The 25,210-nt window shown below is 43.1% G+C and overlaps 1 protein-coding gene across 4 annotated transcripts in view; it reads left to right on the forward strand.

Moving 5' to 3' along the window:
• Positions 1-25,210, forward strand: part of DAG1 (dystroglycan 1) — a 62,098-nt gene that overhangs the window by 5,289 nt on the left and 31,599 nt on the right. The gene's annotated exons all lie outside the window — the stretch shown is intronic.

Consider the following 25,210-nt stretch of genomic DNA (forward strand, 5'->3'; position numbering starts at 1 on the left):
GTACACCAGCCAAAGGGCTTAATTTAGCCTTAATGAATAGGGTTTCCTATTTTCCTATTTCTTAGGTTTGACAGCTGAGCATTTTCTTAGTCTTGCTCTGGGTCCAGGGTGGAAAGATGGATGAGATGCAGTAATGCAAGATCATAAACTGAGGGTGTCAAAGTTGGTGAAGCCATTCTGTGTTGGAGTGAAGTAACTCTGAATGAAACTCTAGCAGTATGTTGACCTAATTTATATTTATGTTTTAGAAGCAGGATTCTAGTGGGAAGAATCAGCTGAATATTAAAAAAATCACTTTTATGACCGATGTCTTTATCTTGTGTGTCATGAGGTTCATTTCATAATGTTGAGGTTTTGCATATCAGTTACACCTTCTTGAGTTAATTGTTTTTTAAAATACCATTGTCTAAAATACAGACATTGGAATTATTTTATATCTTTGAAACTGTTTATAATTTTTGGTCCTGGAATTACTACAGAAAACATTTCATTTTCTTACTATGACCTTTGACAAGGGTGACTAATTGGTATTGTGAGCAGGAGACTGAGTGGCATTACCCACTTCCTTTGGAGTTGGTCATTGTGGTATAATTCTCTTTTGGTTGTGGGCATCCACTGGTGTCCAGTATTGTTTCCTTCTTTTCCTGCAGGGCCTCTGCTCTTGAGGAAGATAAGGCTTTTAAAGAAGCCTAACACTAGAAGGTGAGGTAAGGTACTTGAAAAGAGAGATTTCTGCAAAAGAAAGATGAGGGATAATCGTGTACTTGGCAAAATGATTAACTACAGAATTTTAAAACACTAATAGTAGGGAAGGAGCTCTATCGAATAATACACATACTTAAAATAAGAAGTGTGGAAGATAAAAGTGGAAAGGAAAGGAAAAATCCCTTGTCCCCCCAATTTGATTTCTTTAAATAGGAAATACAACAATGAACTTTAAAAGTTCAAAAGGATGGGGCTGGCTGGTTAGCTCAGTTGGTTAGAGCACAATGTTATAACACCAAAGTCAAGGGTTCGGATCCCTGTACTGGCCAGCAAAAAAAAAAAAAAAAAAGTTCAAAAGGATTTTACAGAGGAAAGAAATTTTCCTCTCACCCATCCCTTCAGCCCCTGATTCCCCTTCCTCCAGCCACCTGTTGTCCTCCTCCCCTCACTTCCTGAGTGTATTCCAGAGATGGCCCTTGTGTTTAAGTTAGTGTATAGATTTAATTTTTATTCTGCCTTTCCCCTCTTAGCATTATAGGATGAACATTGTTCTATAAATACAATAGTTTTTTCTTTAACCCTATCTGCATGATGTGGAAATAAAACATTTCTTTTCTTTTCTTTTTTTTTTTTTAAAGATGACCGGTAAGGGGATTTTAACCCTTAACTTGGTGTTGTCAGCACCACACTCTCCCAAGTGAGCTAACCAGCCATCCCTATATAGGGATCTGAAGCCACGGCCTTGGTGTTATCAGCACCACACTCCCCCAAGTGAGCCACGGGCCAGCTCGGAAATACATTTGTAATGGTTAACCTATTCCCAATTCTTAGACAGTTTGGTTATTTCTTACTTTGGTTATAATAGATAATGTTGTAATTAAAGTCTTTATGCTTAAAGTTTTTAAGAATCTTTTTTTTATCACCATGTAATATTAAATATAAAACTTTTGACAAAATAAAACTTTTGACAGGTTTGTATTGATTTTTACTTTTAAGCACTTGTACCTTTTCCCTAGTCCTTTTTCTGTGACTTGCATGGATTTGCAATTTTTATAGCCATGTGGAAAACCCAATTTCAATGTTCCCTGACCCTGGGGGCTTGTGCAGCCACAGATTCATTCTTCCTGAAGCAGTCACAGCCCTTGGATACCCTGAGTATAGGGTAGAGTGCCAGTTGGGGGAAGATCAATGATGAATGAAGCACTTGGAAGGATGTGTCATATTCAGGGAAACAGTGGCCAGTGCTGAGCTTAGTTCCCTATTTTGGCATTTGCTCTTCATTTCTATGGATGTTGTTTTTGTACATAGAGTATGAGAATCTACAAGAAATGCCTTTTACAGAGTTCTTTCTACTAATTGGTGTATATGTATTGAAACAGAATAATGAAATTGGAAGATGTGTCTGATTTTGCAAATATTCTGGTTATCTGTGTTTTGCCTCTTCACTGTGCTAGGAGCATTTTCTCCTAGGCATCCCAGGGGTTGATAGGGAATTGCTTAAGATTTCCAAGGCTCTCTATGGTAGAAGTGAACTGGTTCTGCCTTGGTTATCATAAACACCTTTCTTAATTAGTTCAGTTGTTCTCCAGGGCTGGGTTGATTTCTCTAGCCAGATTTTGCCAAGAAAAATTATGTAGTCAATAATGGAGTTCCAAATAGTGTTTCTATTTTATTTGGCTGTTAATCAGAACCTGGGACACCATTTATTTTCTGGATCCTAATTTCATAATGTAATGTTTCCATAAAACGTACATCTCATCACTGTTAATGTCCTGTTCATACTTCTGCTTCGGCTGGTAGGTTGTCTTTGAGTCAGATCTGCCTTGACCTCAGGGAGCCTTGTTTACCGGTATTTTTTTTTATAACAGAGTACAGCCTGATGAGTAGCCCTTGAGCATGGATGGATTCTAGGTCTTGGGGAAAATGAGAAAGTTCTACCTCTTATGTGAGTTGTGATTGAAGAAGTGTCTTTTATATTTTTAGACTTTTGAGTAGTGTTGGGAAGATTGAATTGCCTGAGTGGAGAAATTTGGTAGGAGGAGACTAGAAGAGAAGCTCTTTATTAAAGATCTAAAAATAGAATTCATTAAAGTCACAAATAGATAACTGTAGAATTCATGTCTTTCTTCTGCTGTAGGTTTATGCTATCAGCTGTTGTTTCTGCTTACCTGGAGAAGATCACAATATTTTGCCAGAAGGTTCAAAGTGTAGACCTAAAACTTTGTTTGCCAGTCTGAAGATGTGCTTTCTCCAGTTTTTTTTTTTTTTTTTTTTTTTTAAAGATGACCGGTAAGGGGATCTTAACCCTTGACTTGGTGTTGTCAGCACCACGCTCTCCCAAGTGAGCTAACCAGCCATCCTTATATAGGGATCCGAACCCGTGGCCTTGGTGTTATCAGCACCGCACTCTCCCGAGTAAGCCACGGGCTGGTCCTTGCTTTCTCCAGTTTTAAAAGTAGTTTAGAAGTGCCTGGATTCCTTGGCACAGGGAAGAAATCCTTAGCAGGAGAAGCTGATTCTTCATCTTGTAGTGCTAGCCCTGAGCTGACAGGGCCCGTGAGATCCCCTGTCTCCTCAAAGCCCTAAGCTTTTTTTCCTTCTAGTTGGACATTGCTGAGTAAAGAGGGGTCTTCTGTGTAGGCCATCTAATCCACCTGATTTAATCAGATGGCACCTCAGGTTGTCCTTTTTCGTGGGGGGAAGGAAATCCCCTTTTGATTCTAATAGTTGGAGAAGAAAATGGCTGCTTTTGCTTTCTTCCTATGCAGGCCTCCAGTGCCCCGGGCTGCCTGTGCCCTTTCCTTCTGTGTGAGGGGGTGGAGGAATGTCCTGGCCTCCCCTTTTCCATCCTGCCATAGGCTTCCAGGGAGAATGGGGCCCATTGTGGGCTGTGCCTTTGGGCAGAGCTCTCTGCTTCAGTATTAGGCCTGCCATGGACTCTGTGTCTGGTCTGTGGTCACTGGGTGCTAAGGAGCTGGGAGCCCAGCAAGCTGTTGCTTCCTCACATGCTACCCTGCTGTTCAGTAGTATTCCGAAGGATGGCACTTGTGCTTTGTTTGCCTCCTTGTCTGCCCTCTGGTTTTGTCATGTCTTGATAAACATTCTTGGGGACCCCTCTGCAGGCCTGAGCTCACTCTTGTAGCAGATCTGAGGCTATATTTGGAGAAGCAGGCCTGCTGTTCCCAAGGGTGGCTAAGTGCCTGGTTACAGGAGGCTGGGTGCTCTCTCTAGGCCTTTCCTGTGTTCTGAATCCACTGGGAAGCATAGGATTAATCCGTTTGTGAATGAAATTTGACTTTAAATTCTTGTTTTCTTTATTTTGGCCTTAATCAACTTTAGAACTTGCTGAAGATGTGAAATGCCAGAATATGTGTCTCCAGGTAAGGAAAGCCAGAGGCTTTTTTAGAAACAGTTTTATTCCAGATATGGGTGCTTTTCCCTGGGAACAAGCTGCCTGGTCCATCAGGCAGTTCTAATCCTGACCCTAGGCCAATTGTATCTCTGGAAAAAAAAATTATATGAGATGTACTTATGGTTTCACTGACTAGACAAATAGGCCATCGGCCCATTTGTTTTCAGGAATGTTGCCTTCGTGCAGGGAGCCAGATGTGTGACCAGCTGTTGTGCTTTAGCAGGTTCTGTGAAGAATAGATGTGTGTGTGTGTGTGTGTGTGTGTGTGTGTGTGTGTGTGTTGGGGTGCAGGGGAGAGATGGAGGAGGCTGCTGAGGAATTTGCTCTTCTGAAACCCAGAGATTCTGGAATAGTCCTGAATAGTTTGTTCTTAATCTTCTGAGTGAAAAAATTCCATTCTTTCTATAACGCTTCAGTATGTATGTTTTCCTTGTCATTTATGGAAGTGTTCTGTGAAAGGAGCAGCTGGCACTGGCAGTGCCTTGGGTGTTTACCTTCTTCTCACCTTTATTTTTTCTTTTATTGTAGGAAAAAAAACCCTCTAGCCCATTTTATCTTTTTGCCTGGGCAGAGTGGTACGTTTCTTTGTTTTAGGATTGGGAGTGGCATTTTCTTTTTATCAAATAAAGGAATAAAATGTACTTGGCTATGCTTAGATTCCACTGCCCGCACTTGTTCTAGGATGGTGTTGAGTTTTGTAAACTTCTGAACAATGTTGTCTAGTTAAAAGACACCTTGGTCCTCTTCTTTCAGATAGGGCCTGGTCATACTGTGGTATTTTGAGTCATGACTTCCCAAGAGGTGAGTTCTACCCACTGAGGGCCCTTGCTTTTTGGTAAGGCAGGAAAGATTTTTGGCATGAAAGTGATGATGTTGGACATTGGAAACAAGTGCCCTCAGCAGTAGAAATCTAGGCCGAGGAAGGAATCTACCAGAGGTACTGAGTTCCCTGGGACCCTCTGATACTAGGCCTTGAGTAAGGTTCTTGACCTCTCTGCATCACTAAAATTGGTATAGAGTATCCTCTCCATAGGCTGCTGAAGAGGGACAAATGGCTTGCTAGTAATGTGCCCTGCACAATGCCTCCATAAATTACTACTTGTTATCTGTGCTTTTTCATGTTAGTGTAAACTAAGACCCTGATATTTAATAAAAGCTGGACATATTTCTGAGGTTGAGTGATGGATTCGGGGGTGTATTTATTATGTTTTATGATTACATACATAATAGGTTATTTTGCATGTACCAAATATCTTCCTTAAAAAAGCCAACAAAGACCTAGACATCAGCCCTCTAGTACCTGCCAGAAAACAGGTCTAGCTTGACTGCTGACTGTGGAGCTCAGAGGGATGGGGTGTTTTGTTGTCTTGTTGGGGCAGAGTGGTTCTTGGAAGTATTGTCCCCTGTCAAGATGAGTAAAGGATTAGAACAGTTTGAGGACCAGGGCTGGCCCATGGCTCACTCGGGAGAGTGCGGTGCTGATAACACCAAGGCCACAGGTTCCGATCCTATATAGGGATGGCCGGTTTGCTCACTGGTTGAGCGTGGTGCTAACAACACCAAACCAAGGGTCGAGATCCCCTTACCGGTCATCTTAAAAAAAAAAAAAAAGAACAGTTTGAGGACCAAGGTGTCTTTTTTTTTTGGATTGGTAAGGGGATCTCAACCGTTGGCTTGGTGTTGTCAGCACCACGCTCAGCCACTGAGCCAACTGGCCATCCCTATATAGAATCCGAACCCGTGGCCTTGGTGTCATCAGCACTGCACTCTCCTGAGTGAGCTATGGGCCGGCCCCCAAGGTGTCTTTTAACTAGGCAACATTGTTTAGGTTTTTAAAGTTTCTTTCTTTTTTTTAAAGATGACCGGTAAGGGGATCTTAACCCTTGACTTGGTGTTGTGAGCACCACGCTCAGCCAGTGAGCGAACCGGCCATCCGTATATGGGATCCGAACCCGGGGCCTTGGTGTTATCAGCACCGTACTCTCCCGAGTGAGCCACGGGCCGGCCCCAGGTTTTTAAAGTTTCTTTGGAGATTCTCCGATGTACCTAGATCTGTTTTCTTGAACCTCACCAGTGAAGTAGGAGTGTAGATCAGTAAGGTCACCATGTGAGTTGAGAGTGACTGGAAAGTGCTTTTGTTCCCTTTCTTTTTCTTTTTTTCCTTTTTTTGCAGCTGGCCAGTATGGGATCCGAACCCTTGACTTGACCTTGGTGTTCCAATACCATGCTCTAACCAACTGAGCTAACTGGCCAACCCTGTTTTCTTTTTTTGTATAACATTTATTTTTGTTTGGGTTATCAGCAGCAATGAATGACTATTGTGAAAAGCCTTTGGTTCTAAAGAGCTATCCATGTACTTATTTTTTCCCCAGATGACTTTCTTACTGGGTAATTTGTAATTAAAAAACTTTGACTTTTTGGCCAACAGATGTGTTTTGAGAGACCTAGAACAAGTGGGTATTCCTGGTTGAGTGTTGGGCAGCAGCAGATTCTGTACCTGGAACAAAAAACTCAGTTGAGCTGTATAGTTGGAACTCTTTAGAACAGGAATTCTAAGGTTTTTTTGTTTGTTTATCTGTTTGTTTTTTCTGGTTAATAGGTTGAACTTAGTATGGAATGTCTGAACCTTACTCTGTAAAGTCAACATCTTCCCTGAAGTTTTTTGTGATTCCTGATTCCTTGAGGGACAAATCAAACACAGAGCATGTTGGTGAGCCCTGGGGTATGAGGAGGACGAAGGAACAGGCACCAGTGCCAACTTCTGAGCAGAGAATGATCATCCTAAGGATGGAAATTGGGTTTCAGCTTTCAGGTGATGAAGGCGCCATATTTTAAGATTCTGTGTTGGAGGAGAGCTGAGCTCTGGGTTCCTCGTGGAAAACGTTCCAGATGATTTCCAGATAGTGAAAGGCATTGAATCTCTGACCTTGTGTTAGAGGCAGGTGAGGGTAGAGCTGTTGGCCATTATCAGATAAGAAAATGGCATATACCACAAGAGGTGAGCTGAAAATAAAGCTCTAAATGCTCGGGCTGACCCTGTGGCGCACTCGGGAGAGTGCAGCGCTGGGAGCGCAGCAGCGCTCCCGCCGTGGGTTCGGATCCTATATAGGGATGGCTGGTGCGCTCACTGGCTGAGTGCGGTGTGGCTGGTCACAAAAAAGACAAAAAAAAACCCCCGAAAACAAATAAACAAACAAAAAGCTCTAAATGCTCACTCTGTATCCTCTGATAAGGTAGAGGGGAAACAGATGGGGAAACATCACACAGGGCTGCTCCCAGCCCTGGAGTAGTTCTGGGGCAATGCAGAACAGGTGGTGGAGACAAGGCCACTGTACAGAACCTGATTAGGATGTCAGTAGAAAGAAAAGAAACCCTTGTGTGGAAATAAGTCCATTTCTGTGGGAGGCACTGAAATCCCAGACTCTTTGTTATTGTTGGGGGATTATTGACCTTGGCAATTTTATTTCAGATTTGGATCTGGGGTGGAGAAAGCAAGATACCCAGTGGTGTACATAGTGATATTCATGTTCCTTAGCTGGTTCACCCGTGTAGGTAGTATGCAAATGTGTTCTGTGTATTTCTAAGCACAGAAATGTCATACCCATAAGAAATTATGGGTGTCTGTATTAAGATTATTTATAGTATCTTGTATATACTTTTTTTTTTTTGTATCTTGTATATACATTTTAAAGTGCTTATTCTGTGTCAGGTACTTTTCTAAGTACTTTACACATATTACCTCACTTAATGAACCTATGTTTATTATTGCAAAAGGTTAAAGAAAAAAGGGAAATTTGATCTAAGAAGAGTTTAAGATTAAACACTGACTACTAAGTAGCTTTACAAGACAGGCTAACCTATAGACAATGGAGGGGACTGTCAGCTGATACCCAGTGGGCAGGTCCTGTCCATGATGGCTTTCAGTTATTCATTTGTTCATTTAGCGAGTAGTTTTTTTTTTTTTTACCCCCCAGCTTTGTTGAGGCATAATTGAAAATAAAAATTGTATGTATTTAAGGTATATAAAATGATAATTTGATATAGACTGTGAACTGATTACCACAGTCAAGCTGATTACATATCCACTACCTCATATAGTCAGCAGGCAGTTTTTGAGTCACTGTCATGTCCTGGGCTCTGTGATAGGCCCTGGGGATGGATCTAGCGATGGATGAGAAGATATGTTCTCTACTCCTGCCTTGACCAGTCAGAAGAAGAAGGAGAAGTGATTATTTCTCCTCGGTTTGTATTTTTCAGAAGATAGTGTGATTTGGAAACCCTCAGAGTCCTGCCCCTGGCAAGTGACCACAGGCAAGTCTCTGTATGCCTCTGATTCTTATAAGGTGGGTTGGGGGGCTAGGCCCATCTCAGAGGGTGGTATGAGAGATCAGGGAGAGGACCTTGGAGAGATGATTGGCCTTTGTTTCCTTATAGTTTTACCTCCTGAGTGTGCATTCTTGGGTAATGTAGTTTAATTTTGTCCCTGTTTTGAATTTGGTATACCTTTTAAGTCTCTTTAATCTTCAGTTTTCCCTTCTATCCCTTTTCCTTAAAATTACCTGCTGAAGAACCTGGGTTTGTAGACTTTTCGACAGTCCAGATTTAGCAGATTGTGTGTCTCAGGGTTGCTGTTCTCTGTATTTCCTGTAAATTGGCAGCTGGATCCAAAGGCTTCATCAGCCTCTGGTTTGGTCCCTTTGGCAAAGCAGGGGGTGGTTTGGGTCTTTCCTTTGGAGTGCTGGTTTCCTTTTGTTGTCTCACACTTTGTTCATTGTAGGTACTCAGAGCGCTATTCCTGTAGGAAGACTGTGGGACCTGAGAAGAGACTGGCTAGAAATCCTTGGCAAACCAGTCTTCCCAGCAAGGGTGTGGCAGGTTTTACAAGAGGAGACTGGATGTCTCCTCTGGTCTCCTCTGGCCTGATTCACCAGGATAGGTTCACAGCACTTTCCTCCTCTTAGGTCCTTCCACTGCCTTCACATTGCCCCTTTCCCCTAATTTTCAACTTCTTTGCCTTTCATTATCTTTCTCCTATCTTGTACCCTCTCTTCAGCTTTCCTCTCTTTCTTTCCCCCTTTGTTTGTATAGGTTTCTGATTGGCAAAAAGTTGTTCAGCTTTAGGAGAGGGTGTGTCTTTTCTCATACTGTGTGATTGCTCAGTCTGGGAGACTCTGGAAGCCTAGGTTTCCCTATCTGTAAAATTATGTTGGTCCTGGTGATTTAAATGGTTGCCTCAAATTCTGTCCTATGATTTTTCTGTTTTACAAACTTTTGCTGTGTTTGAAAGCTCTTTTTGAGGATTTTCCTGCTTCTCCATATAGGGCATAGCCCAGCTGTAAGGAAGTGGAGAAATGAGATCAGTCAGAATCAGTCTTTTCTTTTATCTGTGCCATCAGGTTAGGTGGGTTGGGTGAATACTGGAACTCTCTCTGGGCTGTGGTCCTGGCCAAACCTGGTCTCAGGCTCTGGGTACAGAGACTTGCCTTACAGATAGGACGTGTGCCAACTGCTGGTGCTGCTGCCATGCTGGCAGATGGCTGAAGATGTGGGCATGTGGAGGGGCAGAATGTTGCTTTGGTGTACCGTGGGCTCAGGCTCCATGCCCAGGTACTTGTCAGCTGTCCCGGCTTTTTTGTGTGCAGGCCCACCCCAGCTTATCCTGAAATTTGATGGGTAGTCCAAGCCTGTGTGTGCTGTGAGAGTGACTTGGTGCTCACCTCAGAGACAAAGTCACTGCCTAATCTGCCTGATAGGCTGTTATTGTAAGGATCCGGAGGCAAAGGGCTGTGTTCATGTCTGGCCTTTATCTTTTTTATAAGGACTCTGAAACTCTGGCCCAAGCCCATTGCCCTTGAGGTAGGATTTGCCTCTGAGGGAAAGTGTCACATGATGTACCAGGATTTATCAGGCCTTTCCTCAGTGCTAGGAACTTAACATGTGCCTGTGGTACTTAACATGTGCCTGTGTTGCTTTTGTTTGTTTTGCTGTTATTTCACACCTTTAACGTTAAATCTGTTTTATACTTAAATAATTTTGAAGCCAAGTAAACTCAGATTTTTGCATCTTGTATGTTCACCAAGGTTGCTCAGCCCTATCGTGGTAGACCAGGTTTTGTTTTCTTGTTCTCAGTCTGAGTTTTCTGAGGGTTGTCCTTTAGGGAGGAGAATGTAAGGAATTCCAGAGTCAGGGAGACGTGGGCTGTGTTGGAGGAAGGGCTGGAGAGGCTGCTAGGCACTGTGTAGGAGCTGCCTGTAGGAGTGGGTGCAAGGCTGCCAGCAGCATTCTGGGTGGTGAAGGGAGGGCTGAATCTTCTATATGAGAGGTTTATACCACTACCAGAATCACCAGAATTTGGTGAGGTCAAGACCACAACCCTCAAGCACAGCCTTTGTTGCTAAAAAAAAAAAAAAAAGAGAAAGAAGAAAAATGACCCCAACCATGGCTAGTTGTTGAGGTGGTGAAACAGGCATTAAAGCCATGTTTTCTGGTATGGGGTACTCTGGTGTTCTCTGGTGTTTGTGATCAGTTAGCAGCAAAGACCCTCAGAGGGAGTCCTCTTCACCTTAGTTGACAGTGAGTGCCAGGCAGATAGTAGGCCCCAAACAAAATTATCCCTATGAATTTTCTCATTTTTCAGGCTTTGAAAATCTCCTCTTATGTAAATAAGGATGTTTCACCAAATCTCCTGGTAACCTAGTAGTTTGATTTTATTGAATTCACTATTTTTTAAAATTGAAGCATAATTTACATGTAGTGAAATGCATAAATCATAAATGTACAGCTTGATAAAATTTTTATCAACAAGAAGCAGCACTGAATCTTGATACATTTTTTATGTAGGTATATACCACTCAGATGAAGACACAGAGTATTTTCGTAAGGTTCCATTGTGCCTTTCTCCAATCAGCATACCCCCAGCGGTAACCACTCTTCTTACGTTTCTCCTTGTAGCTTAGTTTTGCTGCTCTTGACCTTCATATAAGTGGAATTGTAGAACATGTATGTGTTCACGTGTCTGTCTTCTCTTGCTGAACATTAGGCCTATGAAATTTATCTGTGTTCTGTACAGCGGTTTTTCCTCTTTTCTCACTGTGTAGTATTCTGTGTATGAATATAGCACAATTTGTTGCTTTTCCTGTTGGTGGGCATTTAGGTTGTTTTCATGATGTTGAACATCATTAATATTGCTGATATGATTGTTCTTGACCATATTTAAGATTTAGTTGTATATATTGACATTTTAATTATTGGGAATTTTGTTTATATGCCTGTTGTCTTCTGTTTTGAACTTTTTATTGTGGAGAATTTCAAATGCACTCAAACACAGACTAGGGCAGTGAATTCCCATTACCTATCACCAGCCCCAACAACCACCTACCAGTGGCCAATCTTACCCCATTTACACTCCCAACCACTTCCCTGCCCCACGTTATTTTATTTTTTACTTTTGATGGCTGGCCAGTACGGGTGCCCCTCATTATTTTGAAGCATATCTCAGACATCCTGTCATTTTATCCATAAATATTTTAGTGTGTGTCTCTGAAAGATAATGTAACCACAGCATGTGCTGAAGGGCTTCATGCTTCTTCTCTCTGGTCCTGGTGTTCTTCTCTGGTGGTTCATATCGTGGTTCTCACAGTAGATTGTGGCTCCCAGCTCCTTTTACGCTTCGTCTTCGTGAAGCTGCCTAGGTCACCTGGTTTTTCCAGGCAGTCTTTAAACCAGGAACCGATATGGTACAGAATTGGGAGAGTCATCTTAGGACTTGGGAATGTCAGTCACTGTTGTGGGCACCAGTTTCTGTTGTGTTAATTATTCACGTGCACAAGTTAGGCTGACCTGAAAGATGAGAAGTGGACTGGTGGATTCTTCTTTTGTGTGTAGTCACAAGACTGTCCCACATGGCTGCACTGGCCTGGGACAAACAGTTTACCCCCAGTGCCCCAAGAGCCTGGAGGATGTGACATCCAGGACAACTGGGCTCCAGCATTCTTCCCAGACCCTGCCTCTTATTTGGAGGACAACAGGCAACAAACTTAGATTTGGAAATATGATTTGGAAAAAGTTAGTTTTTTCAGAATAGTGAAACTGCAATATGAAGATTAAACTTGGAAGCCCCCAAATACTCTCTCTCTAGCTTCCTTATCTTGTCCTTCTTGTGCTCAGCACTTGTATCTGTGTTCCTTCTGCCCTGAGCCTGGAGTTTTTCTGGGGTTGGCCCAGGAGGTGCTTTGGTTCAGAGGCCTGGCTTGGAGGAGACCACACATAGAAGCAACAACAGGAGCAAAGAGCACCACAGATACCTTATTATTTGGAGTAATTAGCCCATAAATTCTTGATAGCAATTTTCCTCTGAGGTAGTCAAGTTTGACTAGAAAAACAGTGCCATGTTTTGATTCATTAGTCTTCTAGATGCTCATCTTCCCTGTGCAAGAGGGGATTAAAGCATAATGCTCTCCAAATTGAGAAGATATTTGGAGACTGAAGAAGGAGGTGGGCAGGTCCATTTAGAGATATACAAAGATACTTATTAAGTGTTAGACATCAGAAGATGAGAGCTCTGAATCTGATGTTAGACAATGTTTATATTGCAAAGTACTTTTTACTAGAAATAACTTCAAGAAAATATCTTAAGAAAAATAAGTTGATGACATTATTCACCAAGTATCTTTGGGATTCATGAGGTAGGGGGTCTTGTGATGTTAGTGCTCAGGCCACTGATGCCACCTGCTGTAACAAATCATTTACTCCCTGAAACCTAAGTTCCCTTTATATTTGCCTTAAGATTAAGGTGTAACTGGTTGATGAAACAAGGGAATAAGGTTAAGCACGAGTCAGCATGGCATGTGGGGCACAAAATGGCATTGGTCTTGTTCACCATCTAACAGTTCTGTGTTCTCATGCCGGCTAACTATTAAGTACCATTACTCCTTGCTTGAATTATGATAGCTGCTGACCACCATGCCCATTAATCAAGCAATATGCTGATTCAAACTGCCCCACCTTCCTTCCATCTCATGTTATTAATGAATTTGATGGTAACTTAATGAAAGTAAGAGAAAAGTCACTCATATCTTTAGGTGTGAGTGTATATTGAAGTGTATTTTGCTGATATTTATTAATTTAATGTACATACCCTTTTATCCAGCAATTCCACATCTTTCTTCACCTTTGTACCCAGAAGAATGCAAGGATGAGTCTGAGAGAACACCCTTGAGAGAAAACATGGGGGGTACTTAGAAACTTAAATGTGCTGCACAAAGCAGGGGTGAGTGAGGAGGTGGGTCTACCCATCAAGGCTGAGGTCTCCCAGTTCTAGTAAATTTTTAAAAAGGATCAGTTATGAAGTATGTGATTCCATTTGAGCTTTAAGAATGAAATAAAAAGAAATGTACTTGTATATGTGTTTAGAGTTAAATTAAATGTATCATTTGTGGAGAGCTACTGAAGAAACCCAACCTGCTCACCTGAGGGACTGTGAAGGAGACCTACTTTTCACGAGTCTGCTAGTGTATTGTTGGCATTCATTTTACCTCTGAGTGAATTACTTTTATTGCATTAAGTCAAAAGGGGAGGACCAGACAACATATGGCATCCTTTTGAGGCTGACTGGGAATCGAAAAAAAGAGAATTTGATACTGGGAAACACTGAATGCAGCCTGCCCAGCTCTTGCCTTTAGCTCTGGGCCCTCTGAACTTGGTGATGATCTGTCTGGTCTGGGATTTTTTCCTCTAAGAGGGAAGGCTCCTGGGAAGGGAAGATGAAACTATTTTTAATCTTAAGCAAACATAGCTCAATGTAGTAATTTCAGACCCCAGTGTGACATTTTCTTCTGTTATAACCCAAGTCAGTTTTAAAACAAATAAAATCCTTTTTTGTATATTTTGTGTTTGGAGTGTTTCTGGAAAAAAATGTGTTTAAAATACTCTTACTTACCTTTCATAAACTTGGAGGGCTTGGGGGCCTGTTGGGATATGTGTTTTGAATCATGCCCTCTGGGGGTTTAGTGCCTGGATTCTGAACCCTAGTGGACAAAGCTCTTGGGTGTGAGGTAAATGGTGGGATAAGGGTTATATAGGCTGTCACAGTTTACAGTACTCACTGCTGACTTTGCTTCACAACTGTTGATAAATAGCCCTGCTTTGCCAGGGAGGTCCTGAGAAGGAAGTTGGACTATGCCCCATGATCCTTCCTCTTACCACTTATTTTTTTTTTCCATCTCATGTGGCATATATCTTTATAACTTTTTACAATTTCAATATAACCTCAAATTTACAGAAGAATTAGAAGAATAATTCAAGGAACTCCCAAATGATCTTTCCCTAGAGTCACCATTTGTTTACATTTTGCCTTGTTTGCTTTGTTGTTCTCTTCTATCTGTACTTTTTCCTTTAACTATCTGTGAGTAATTGGGAAAGACATCATACCCGTTTACTCCTAAATACTTAACTGTGTATTTCCTAAGAATGAGAACATTGTCTCCTATAACCACAGTAAAGCTATCAAAATCAGGAAACTTAACATCGATATAATACTATTATCTAATTCAGATTTCCTCAGTTGTCCCAGTAACATCTTTGATAGCCCCGTATGAGTAGGCATAAGGTGCTGGTTGGTCCTGGTGATCAGCTCTGATTAAGGAGTTGCCTGGTAGTTTTCTCTACAGTAAAGTTGCCATTTTTCCCTTTGTAATTAATAAGTGGTTTATAGGGGTGAGGAGGACTTGAGACTCTGTAAATATCCTGTTCCTTATGAAACTTTGACCCTCTACTTTCAGCATCCAGTGATGTTTCTAAGTCCATCATTCCTCTTTCTGATTAGCTGTATCTTACTCTAAGGAAGAGCTATCTCATCTCCTACCTTTTTTTTTTTTTTTTTTTTTTTTTTTTTTTTTTTTAAAGATGACCGGTAAGGGGATCTTAACCCTTGACTTGGTGTTGTCAGCACCACGCTCAGCCAGTGAGCGAACCGGCCATCCATATATGGGATCCGAACCCGGGGCCTTGGTGTTATCAGCACCGCACTCTCCCGAGTGAGCCACGGGCCGGCCCCTAATCATCTCCTACCTTTATTTATCCATTGGTTTATTTATATTAGTTCATATTGTAACTTATTCAATGTGACATAATACATTCCTGTCATTCATTTTGATGCCCAGGTTGTTCCAGGTTTTGTTGGTGGGAGTCCCTTTAGGCTGGCCCCTGTGTCCTTATTGCTTGAGAACTTCCTGACTTTCTGGTCCAACAAGATTTCCGGTTCCTTGCTCCAGCGTGACTTCAACCCTTTCCACAAGAAGCATTGGTTCCTTTTAGTTGGATTGGCATTTAGAAACCTAGATATGAGTGCATGGTACATGTTTTTATTTACTGAAAATCTCTTAGAATAAATCTAATTTTGTATTCAGTTACTTAAATCATGTTTTAGTTGAATAAAGGAGTGTCATGAGTGTCCGGTTCTTGATTTTTGTTTTAAATGGTGTCAGCCAAAGTAAAAAACGACCACCTTGTTGAGAATTAAACAAAGAAAGTTTATTTGAGAACTTGTTAGGACTGCAGCCCGGGAGACACAGATTCACGAGGTCTTAAATATGTGCTCCAGAGGACAAAAGAGAAGTCAGTAGTATTTAAAGGGAAACAACTATGAAAAGGAGAGGGCGATTACAAAAGTTGTGATTGATTCTAGCATATGTTGAACATATTTGTCCATAAGAGATTGGTTGTAACAGTTCTTTGAGGCAGGCTTTGGTCAGGGATTTTCTGTTTTGGTAGTAAGTAGCAGAAAACAGCTATCAGCAGGTTTGTGGCAGTTATTCTCCCAGAAAGTTGCAGCCTTTGTGATGTGGCTGAATGCAAAGTTTGAGTGCTCTCAGTCCAGACATGCCTCCTCCCTCTGTGTTAGGTACTTTGACCAGACTGATGTCACTTTCTCATGTCAGTGGAAAAGCAAACACATGATATTAGCAGAATAAGATGGACTTTAGAAACAAAAGCAGGCCCTACCTGCCTCAGAATTTCTTTCTCCTTTTTTTTGACCGGTAAGGGGATCGCAACCCTTGGCTTGGTGTCGTCCGCACCACGCTCAGCCAGTGAGCACACTGGCCATCCCTATATAAGATCCGAACCCGTGGCCTCGGCGTTAACAGCACCGCACTCACCCGAGTGAGCCACGGGGCCAGCCCAGAATTTCTGTTTCCTTCATTGGTGGAAAATTGTTGGAACTACTGAGTTGATTCTAAAGAGGAAGATAATGCCTCAATGTTGATGACAGGGATCCCTGCTCAGGACTGCATGCTGCCTGAAGCCCAGTTCTATGAGGCAGTGCTATTTGTGCTGTTGTTAGGGCTTTGAGGTAGTGGCGCAGCATCCCTTGAGACTGTGGAGCTGATGTGTCCTTGGTGTTTAAGGTGGTCTTTGGCAGATGGGTACCAGTGCTACAACGTGTGTCTGGCCTGTGTCCTCCCTGTGCCATCATTAGACTATGTGAGCAAATCAAATCTGGCGCCTTCATCACTGTTCTGAGAATTTAATGAAGAAGCAAAGGTGTTAGGTAATGAGGGCCCAGTTGGGTAGGTTTCTTGAGGAAGCAGCATTTAGAGGGCTGAGACCTGGAGGTTAGGAGGGAGTTAGAAAAAAACTTAACAAGTGTTTGAGTACTTTTTGTGTGTGTGTGCCAGCCAATGAGTGTGGTACAAATAAGAGGAGGCCCCCATACCCTGAATGTGAAGGGAGCAATGTGATTGTTGCTGTCTAAGTTGGGAATGTCAGAGGTATGTTGAATCTAGGGGCTTCAAGGTGGAGGTGGCTGTAGGCTTGGACCAGAGGAGGGAGATGGGCAGCATGAGGAGGAGGACCCAGTGCTGCAGGTGTCATTGGGAAGTCCAGGGTGCTCTGGAAGCTCTGGGTGCACATGGAGTTGAACAGGTGATCCAGTGTCTGCCCGTGTCTAATTGGATAGGTTCTTAAGCCCAGCAAGTTGTTGGACTTGATCCATGGGCAGCAGTCATGAGCTGCTTGGACCCATGTGATGGCAGTTGTGGCTTGGGCAAGTTAATCTTGCGAACTGGGCTTCAAGTCCTGGCTCTGCCTCTTACTTGGTGTGGATCTCAGTTTCTTTATTTTTTAAAGAAGACATTAGCTATTCAGGTTCACTGTGATTATCTGGGTCACATTCCAGCCTTATGGCACTGCAGCATCCAGAACGTTATCAGATAGTCTTTGTTATGGCTGTTGAGTGCAGGGTTAGCAGTAGACATTGAAAGAGGCAACTGTGGAGTGCTGCTTACTCTGCAGTCTCCAGGGTGAGTGGCTGATGTGTTACCCCCAGTTCATCCTGTTAGTGGCCCTGTGAGGTTTGTGACAGCAAGGTCACCATTTCACTGATGAGAAAACTGACTTAGGCAGCAGCTGGAGGCCAGCATCAGGTGCTTGAGCTCACACCACAGGATCGGGGTGGAGCCAGGGACTGCTGCAGCTGAGGAGGGCTGGGGCTAGGGAAGCAGAAGGGAGAAAACTCCAATACCTCTTATGGGTATTCCATGTGGTGCCAATGCTGCCTCTGAGCAGCACTTGTCTGTTGCGTTTGCTGGGAGATGTATTTTGTGATGGGGGCAGGAAATCTGGGAGAAACTTTCTGGAGGATCTGGAGTTGTGGCTATTTCAACACAGGAGTCCTTACCCTGGTGAGGATTGTTCAGATGTGTTGGATTGCAGGCAGGTCTCTGCATTTTTGAGCGCTTTTCCTCAGATGCACCAGTTTTCAATTCCTTCAGTACCTGCTGTGCATGTGGTGTGGGCCCCCAGCCACATTATCCACCTCTCGTTCTGTTTCAGAGCTGTTGTGTCTCTAGAGCAGGGTTTACAACTGGTTGGAATCTGTGCCCCTGTCAATGACCACAATCTTTTGGATGGGACCCAGGCATCAGCTTTTTAAGACCCCAGTCTGGGTGATTCTAATGTATAACCAGGGTCTAGAGCCATTGCTCCAGAGCTTAGCAGAGCTTGTGCTCTCAGTTAAAGTAAGAAACTTAGCTAGTCTCATAGAGACAGAACTGGACGTTCAGAAGGTGCTGGTAAACCTTCCTGTTAGGTGGGAGTTCTCAGGAAGAGGGAAGCAGAAGACATTCCTTTCTGATGCACTGGCCACCCAACGTCACCTAAAGCTCACTTCCTTGGTGACTCTCTTCCTCAGATGAGCTCTCCTGCCTGACAATGGAAGTACCTAGTGTTTTTTTGAAGTGGTAAAGCAAAGGGAAGGAATACATTTCAGTATGGAGCCACATTTGAGGAAAAAGATCATTTGTATTAATTCACCAACCAAATATTTATTGAGCACCTGTTCTGTTGAAGGATTGGGATGGATGTAAGCACTCCAGGTTAAGTGGAACATAATAGCTCTGTAGGAACACCTATGGCTCTGTGTTCAGGAGACTGTGCTGTAGAGTGTACTCGTTGGTAAGTGAGTTACAGGGATTGGAACTGCTTGGATAGAAGGAGTGTTGCTCCTGGAGTAAAGGAAGGGTGGTCTTTCAGGAGAGGAGGATTTGAAACCCAGTCCTGGAGCTAAGTAGAGAACCCAAGGGCTCAGTAGACATCTCTGAGCTGGGCAGTGATGCAGTGTCCCTGGCTTGGGAGGAGTGGAGCCCAGAGCAGAGTGACCAGAAATTAGCCATGAGCCAGGAACCTTGGGCAAAGCTAATGGTGGTGGGAGTGGAGACATGACAGGTGAGACAGGAGGGGTCCAGGAGGTGGGGAGAGGTGGAAAGGAGGCATTACTCGCTTTCTCAGGTTTTTGACCCTTTTTTGAACTCGGTCGGGAGGCTGGGTCTTGGCCCACATTATTGGGTGGTGACAGTGTGCCCATCTCCCAGGGAAGGTTGAGGGAAAGCAGGTGTCTGCCTGGACTCTTCCCTCCTTTCCTCTTCCAGAGCTCTTGGATGGTCAGGCTGGTTCAGGAAGTGGAAGTCCCACTCAGAGGCCTAGGCTTTCCCTGATTGGTGCTGACCTGCACTTGCCTCCACCCTGGCCAGGCACTGCCATCTAGCCCCCACTGAACTAGTCCTTATCCCAGGACCCAGGTGAATTAGACCCTGTTCCAGCCCTCATGGAAACTTCCACCCAGTCTAGTGGGGAAAGTTTTTATTTAGAAACAGGAAAAGTTCATGTAATTTATCTTGAGACATCAATCCTCTAAATACGAGCAAGCATTTTCATTTTATAGTGTTACTCGTTTGTGAAAAGATTGAAACAATAATAGAGTGGATTTTGACTACCTACTCAATATCAGACACTTATTGTCTGATTGAGAAGGTAGTCAAAATCTATTGAATAAAAATCATCAAGGAAATACAGTTCCTATTGTGTTTCTTTGTTAGACAGGATGCTTATGGAAAAAGAAGAAAAGTAATTATTGTAGAAGCAAACAGTAGATGTTTCTGTGATATTTATCCAGTGTCTTCCAAGGAGTGAAACAAGCATGTAGTATTTTTATTTAATTTGCCATTTGCCCAAGTTTTCTCTGTTCACGCTGTTGATTATTGTTGTAGCTAGGGTTATTTCATTCTGTAATGGCCTGGAAAACAAGGTTCTGAGGACAGACTTAGATATATAAAATAATAAAAACAAATCCTTTGGACAAAAAAATTGCTGTTGCTGCACTGCACTCACATCTACTGTTACTCTGGTCTCTGGAGCTGTAGGACCTCTTGCCTCTTCACCCAGCACCCATAGGACAGTCATACCTGAGGTTCTGTTGGGCAGGGACCACTGCTTTCCAGTTGAGGGGTAGATGAAGTTAGAACATGTTCACTTTTTTTTTTTTTTTTGTCTTTTTCGTGACCGGTAAGGGGATCGCAACCCTTGGCTTGGCGTCGCCCACACCGCGCTCAGCCAGTGAGCGCACCGGCCATCCCCATATAGGATCCGAACCTGCGGCGGGAGCGCTGCTGCGCACCCAAGCGCTGCACTCTCCCGAGTGCGCCACGGGGCCGGCCCTAGAACATGTTCAGTTGCCTTCAGAATGTTTTGTAAATGATTTCCTTAAAGCCTGCTTTAAAAAATAATAAGGCCCATAAGTGCCATGCTCTAACCATTTAATAAGTGTGTCCAGGCCCATAAAAAGTGCCGTGCACTAACCATTTGTAGGCTTTGGTGCCTAGGCACTGTCCTTGGGGCTGTGGAGTCATTGAGCAGGACATGAGCCACAGGGAAGTAACCAGTATAGGTGCTCACAATTCCTGTTCGAGGTGCTCACTGAATCTTAGATGCCTGTGGAGATTGTGGCTTCATCACTTCCTTGGCCCTATGGTCAGTGTCAAATTCAGTACTTAGTAATTAGTTTGTAAAAGAAAAATATGCTCGAGATAGATTTGCAAACTTTAAATTAGCCTTCTTTGTTTTTTTTTTTTAAATGTTCCCTGTTTGTTTATTTATTTATTTTTTTATCTTTTTCGTGACCGACACTCAGCCAGTGAGTGCACCGGCCATTCCTATATAGGATCCGAACCCGCGGCGGGAGCGTCGCCACGCTCCCAGTGCCGCACTCTCCCTAGTGCGCCACGGGCTCGGCCCTAAATTAGCCTTCTTTGGATTAGCTGCGGTTTTACTTTATAGGGTGGACCCTCGTGGAAGCTGCTGCATAAGGTTGCAGCAGTATGAGTCCTTGGGGTGTGACAGGCGGAATCTCTGGTATAAGTGTGCCATGTAACTTCCTGCTTCTTAGCCCATTTGCATGTAGAGAGCTAGAGTGAGTTTTTGAGGTGTTTTTATGAATTGTGAGTTTATGAAGAGAGCTTTATTTAAAAAAAAATGTTTTTAAACTTCAGCTTTCTGGTCAAGTTCTACTGGTAACTGGTGAATGTAGTCTGTTTTTAGTTCCTTGTGCCAGGGAGTTGTGGGTTTTCCTCTGGGCATTTGCTGAATGTAGCAGGTAATGAGCTAATGCAGGCGAAGGATTGGAGGGCTGCTCCCTCCCTCAGGATGAGAAGCATCTCTGAGGAGTCTGTGGCTCCCTGTTTGTTCCCCCTCCAGTTCTGAGGCAGGTTGGTGGAGTGGGATGCCTAGTAGGTTAGCAGTCAGTGAGATCCAGAAGGGATCCTACAGAAGTTGAAAGTGAGAACTGCTGTTTTTGTGGCTGTTTTCTTAACCAGATAAGAAATGTCTCAAGCCCAGCATGTCTTGATGCTTTAGGATGAACAATTTGGTGGGGCTGTGGAGGGCATTCTCCCCAGTCCCTCTTGGTCACTGCCCTGTCTTATCTCTACATCTTCTACTCTCCTATACAGAAATGTTATTGAGGGATAACTAGGGGGCGAGGCAAGTGTAGGGACAAAGGCTGAATCTCATTTTATCAGTCAAGTTCTACAGGGCAGCTTAGTCTGAGAAGAGAGAATCACAGCTCCATCTAGCTTCATTTTATTTGCTTTCCTATCCTTTTTCCACTTACTGACCAAGGAAGTTCTGAGCAGGAAGTGTAGTGGCTGTCCCCATGACCCTGTGAAGCACCAGTCTGTTAGGGTGACCGTGTTGCCATGAAATCCCTCACAGAGTCATCTTTATCCCTGCATGAGATAAATGCAAAGAGGAGATTCCTGACTCTTGAGAAGATTTGTTCTTAAGATCATAGAACTTTTGATTTAGATTCACTGGATAATATACAATAAGAAGGCATAAAATTTCCATTTATAAAAGAGGTCCTTTAAGTAGTTAGCTCCCAGTACAAATAACTATTTATATAAAGACTGGGAAGGAATTCTGGAGGGTGGCCTGTATGCTCACGTTAAAAGCCAGCTGAAATTTCATGAGAAATGAAGATAAAGCATCTGAAGAATTAAGCTGTGGGCTGGTGGGATCTCTGTCCACCTGGACTGTGGGTGTTGACCCATGCTTGACATTGGCCCGGCTTGGAAATTCAGTAGACCCCAGAACTGTTTGGAAGAAGAAAACATCACCTTCCATGCATCAGCAGATTTGGGCCACCAGTGAAAAAGTGCTTTGTAGTTCTACTTTTCCCCCAGTACTTAGGAATATGTAAACTATAGCTGTACCCTTTTGATGAGACAGATCTGTTGCATTTATCATTCCCTTATCCCTTTTTGCTTTTAATTTTTAACCTTTAGGTTGTAAAATACAGGAATTAATTTCCAAGTAATTGCTACAGAGTGGAAACCTACTTTTTCCTTTGTGCTAAGGGAATGCTCAAAGACTTCAGAAAGAGGGGGTGGAGACAAGGGGAGGGCAAGGGTGTCTTCAAGGATTTTTTCAGCCATATTAACCTGGGTGTGAGTCCAGTGTGACAGACAACAGCTGGGGATCTTTTGGAACTTGGAGGAGGAAGAAAGCACTTGGGAGTAATGGGTTTTCTTGGTCTTAATTGTTAGAGAGGTGCCTGAACTGGACACTCTTCTCTAAGTCTTTACTGTGGTTCTTTTTTTTTTTTTTTTTTTGTCAGCTGTCTGGTTGACAAACCAGACATCGAACCCTGGACCTTGGTGTTATCAGCACCATGCTCTAACCAACTTACCTAACTGGCCTGTACTGTGGTTCTTAATGAGGAGCCTAGCATCCTCTGCTGGGGAAGGCCAGCGATGTAGGAACTGGTGGATCCTGGCCCAGGAGCCTTGCCTTCACTAGTTCACTGAGAGCTAGTGCTCTCAGATTTCCCTCTAGGCAAGCCTAATTCTGAGGTCAGGTGTGGCAGGCTTCCTTGTCCTTGTCCTGCTCAGCATTGTTGGCCTGGGCCATCATTTTACTACCTGGTCATAGAGTGGCTGTAGCTTTGCAGAGCAGGGATTCCGAGAGTCTGCAAGAATGTCTTTTGGCTGTTTAGCTCCAGGCTTTGGAAGTACACACCAAAACCTACTGGTTTATGATTATTCTGAATTTGCAGCTGTGACAAGGCTGAAGCAGGTAAAAGGGCTATTTAGAGCCGTCTGTGGAAGGAAAGGAATTCTGCCAGCAGGAATATCTGAGCAAAGGGAGTGGGTGCTAGTTTTGTCTTGTTCTTTTGTTTATGTATGTATGTATGTATGTATGTATGTATGTATGTATGTATGTATGTATGTATTTTGCAGCTGTCTGGTACAGGGATCTGAACCCTTAACCTTGGTGTTATCAGCACCATGCTCTAACCAATGACCTAACCAGCCAGCCCCCGGTGTTGTCCTTTTATAAATAAGGTGTGTTACTCTGGCAGTTTTTGGCATTGATGAAATTTTCTCGATGGTTGAGTCTTTAAGAATGTGGCCAAAAACAAGAGTGTGGCTAAAAGCAGGTCATAACTTTAAACACTGAAGGTTGAAGTATTTGCCTAGATAAACACTCACTACAATGGCACCTTACAGTGAATGTGTAAGAACTCTCATTCACAAGGGACTGGGCCACCCCTGTTTGGCCCCTGAAGCATTGGGCTCTGTGTCCCAGCCCTATATTATAGTGCTGCTGGCAGGGCCATGGGCTGCATGCAGCAAGGAGGCCTTGGGCGGGGTATCTGGGGGTAGTAGCTAGGGCCACCCTTACATTTCATTTGAATCCTCTGTTTTGAAGTATGATTAGCCAGTTAGATCAGTAAGGCCAGCAACTAGCATACTTTTTCTAAACTTAATTCATTGAAGCCGGATTAGCATACTAGTTTTGAGCTATGACACTTATTTTTAATATTTTGTAGTATAATGGAAAAAATATCAGAAAGCTCAGCTTTTACCTTCAAAGTATGAAATTAGATGATCATTGCCTTTATGCTTGGTGATCATTTAGGGGAATTAGTGGAAGCCCTTTCCCTGTCCTGTGCTAGACATCTGCTCAATACTTCCTTGGTGCCAGGCATCTGTTGGGGAAGAGAGCAGCAGAGTAAATGCTGCTGAGACTCCTGCAATAGACCTCTTCTTCCTCCTTTCCTCTCAGGGCAGCCCTCTGTGTCCAGCCTTGACCTCAACAGACATTGATCATCCTGCCCCTACAGTGTAGACCCATTCTGTACCTTTGTACTGAGTTGGGGATTAGGATAGCCAGGGGGAGTTTGGGGAGTCAGAAAGGAACTTTAATTTCAAGTAAGCATCTACTTGGAAAATGCATGTTTATAATGTATCAGTATAAGTATTTAGCTTATTACCACTTCTGTTTCATGATTTAGTAATCTATGTAAATCTTTTTTTTTTTTTTTTTTTTAATTGGTAAGGGATTGCAACCCTCGGTACAGTGTGGCCTGCACCACGCTCAGCCAGTGAGCGCACCGGCCATCCCAATATAGGATCCGAACCCACAGCCTTGGCGCTACCAGCGCCGCACTCTCCCAAGTGAGCCACGGGGCCGGCCCTATGTATGTAAATCTTAATGGTATATTTTCGCGTGAAATTTGGAGAGATTACGTGCGTAGCAAATGAAGGCTCGTACTTAACATAGGGTAGGTAGTCAGGGTAGGTAATCAGTAAATAAGCACTAAAGTGTTAATTGTTGGCCTGTCTTAAGGTAATTGTAGTTTGCTTTAATTGGGTGCTTGGATGCTACATGGGTGTGAGGATGTGGTAATTCATTGCCACTTGGATTCTGCTGAGTCTGGCCACCCACCTCTTGTACTTACTCCCCCACCTCCACCCAATCTCCTACTCTAGCTACTGCAGCCAAGTGGATGGTTAGGCTTGGTTCTTGTCTTTGGGCTCAGTTTATTCTTTTCCATCCTCAGTGCCCTACCTAGGCATTGATAATTAAAAGATTGGACCTTGTCATCATGGACAAATATGCTCTTAAAACCTGTTATTTTTTTCTGAAGTCTAATTAGTGTGACTCTGAGTAATGTTTTCTAAAACATTTATTTGTTTATTTATTTATTGTGGCAAAATGTACACAACATAAAATATATCACCTAAAACATTTTTTAAAAAAATTTAATTGTAAAAAACAGAACATAAAATTTATGATGGTAAACTTAACAGATTTTAAGTGTACCATTCAGTAGTGAGTAATGTTTAACAGCAGCATATGGAGTTCAGTGGAGTGTAGGAGGAACTGTTTTTCAGTGAGATCCATCACCTAAGATGTTAAAAATCTACTCAGACTAAAAACCATAGTCTAGTTGAGAATGGCTATTCAGCCCTGGGTCTT

The sequence above is a fragment of the Cynocephalus volans genome, chromosome 11 (genome assembly GCF_027409185.1).
Source record: "Cynocephalus volans isolate mCynVol1 chromosome 11, mCynVol1.pri, whole genome shotgun sequence".
NCBI classification, from domain to species: domain Eukaryota; kingdom Metazoa; phylum Chordata; class Mammalia; order Dermoptera; family Cynocephalidae; genus Cynocephalus; species Cynocephalus volans.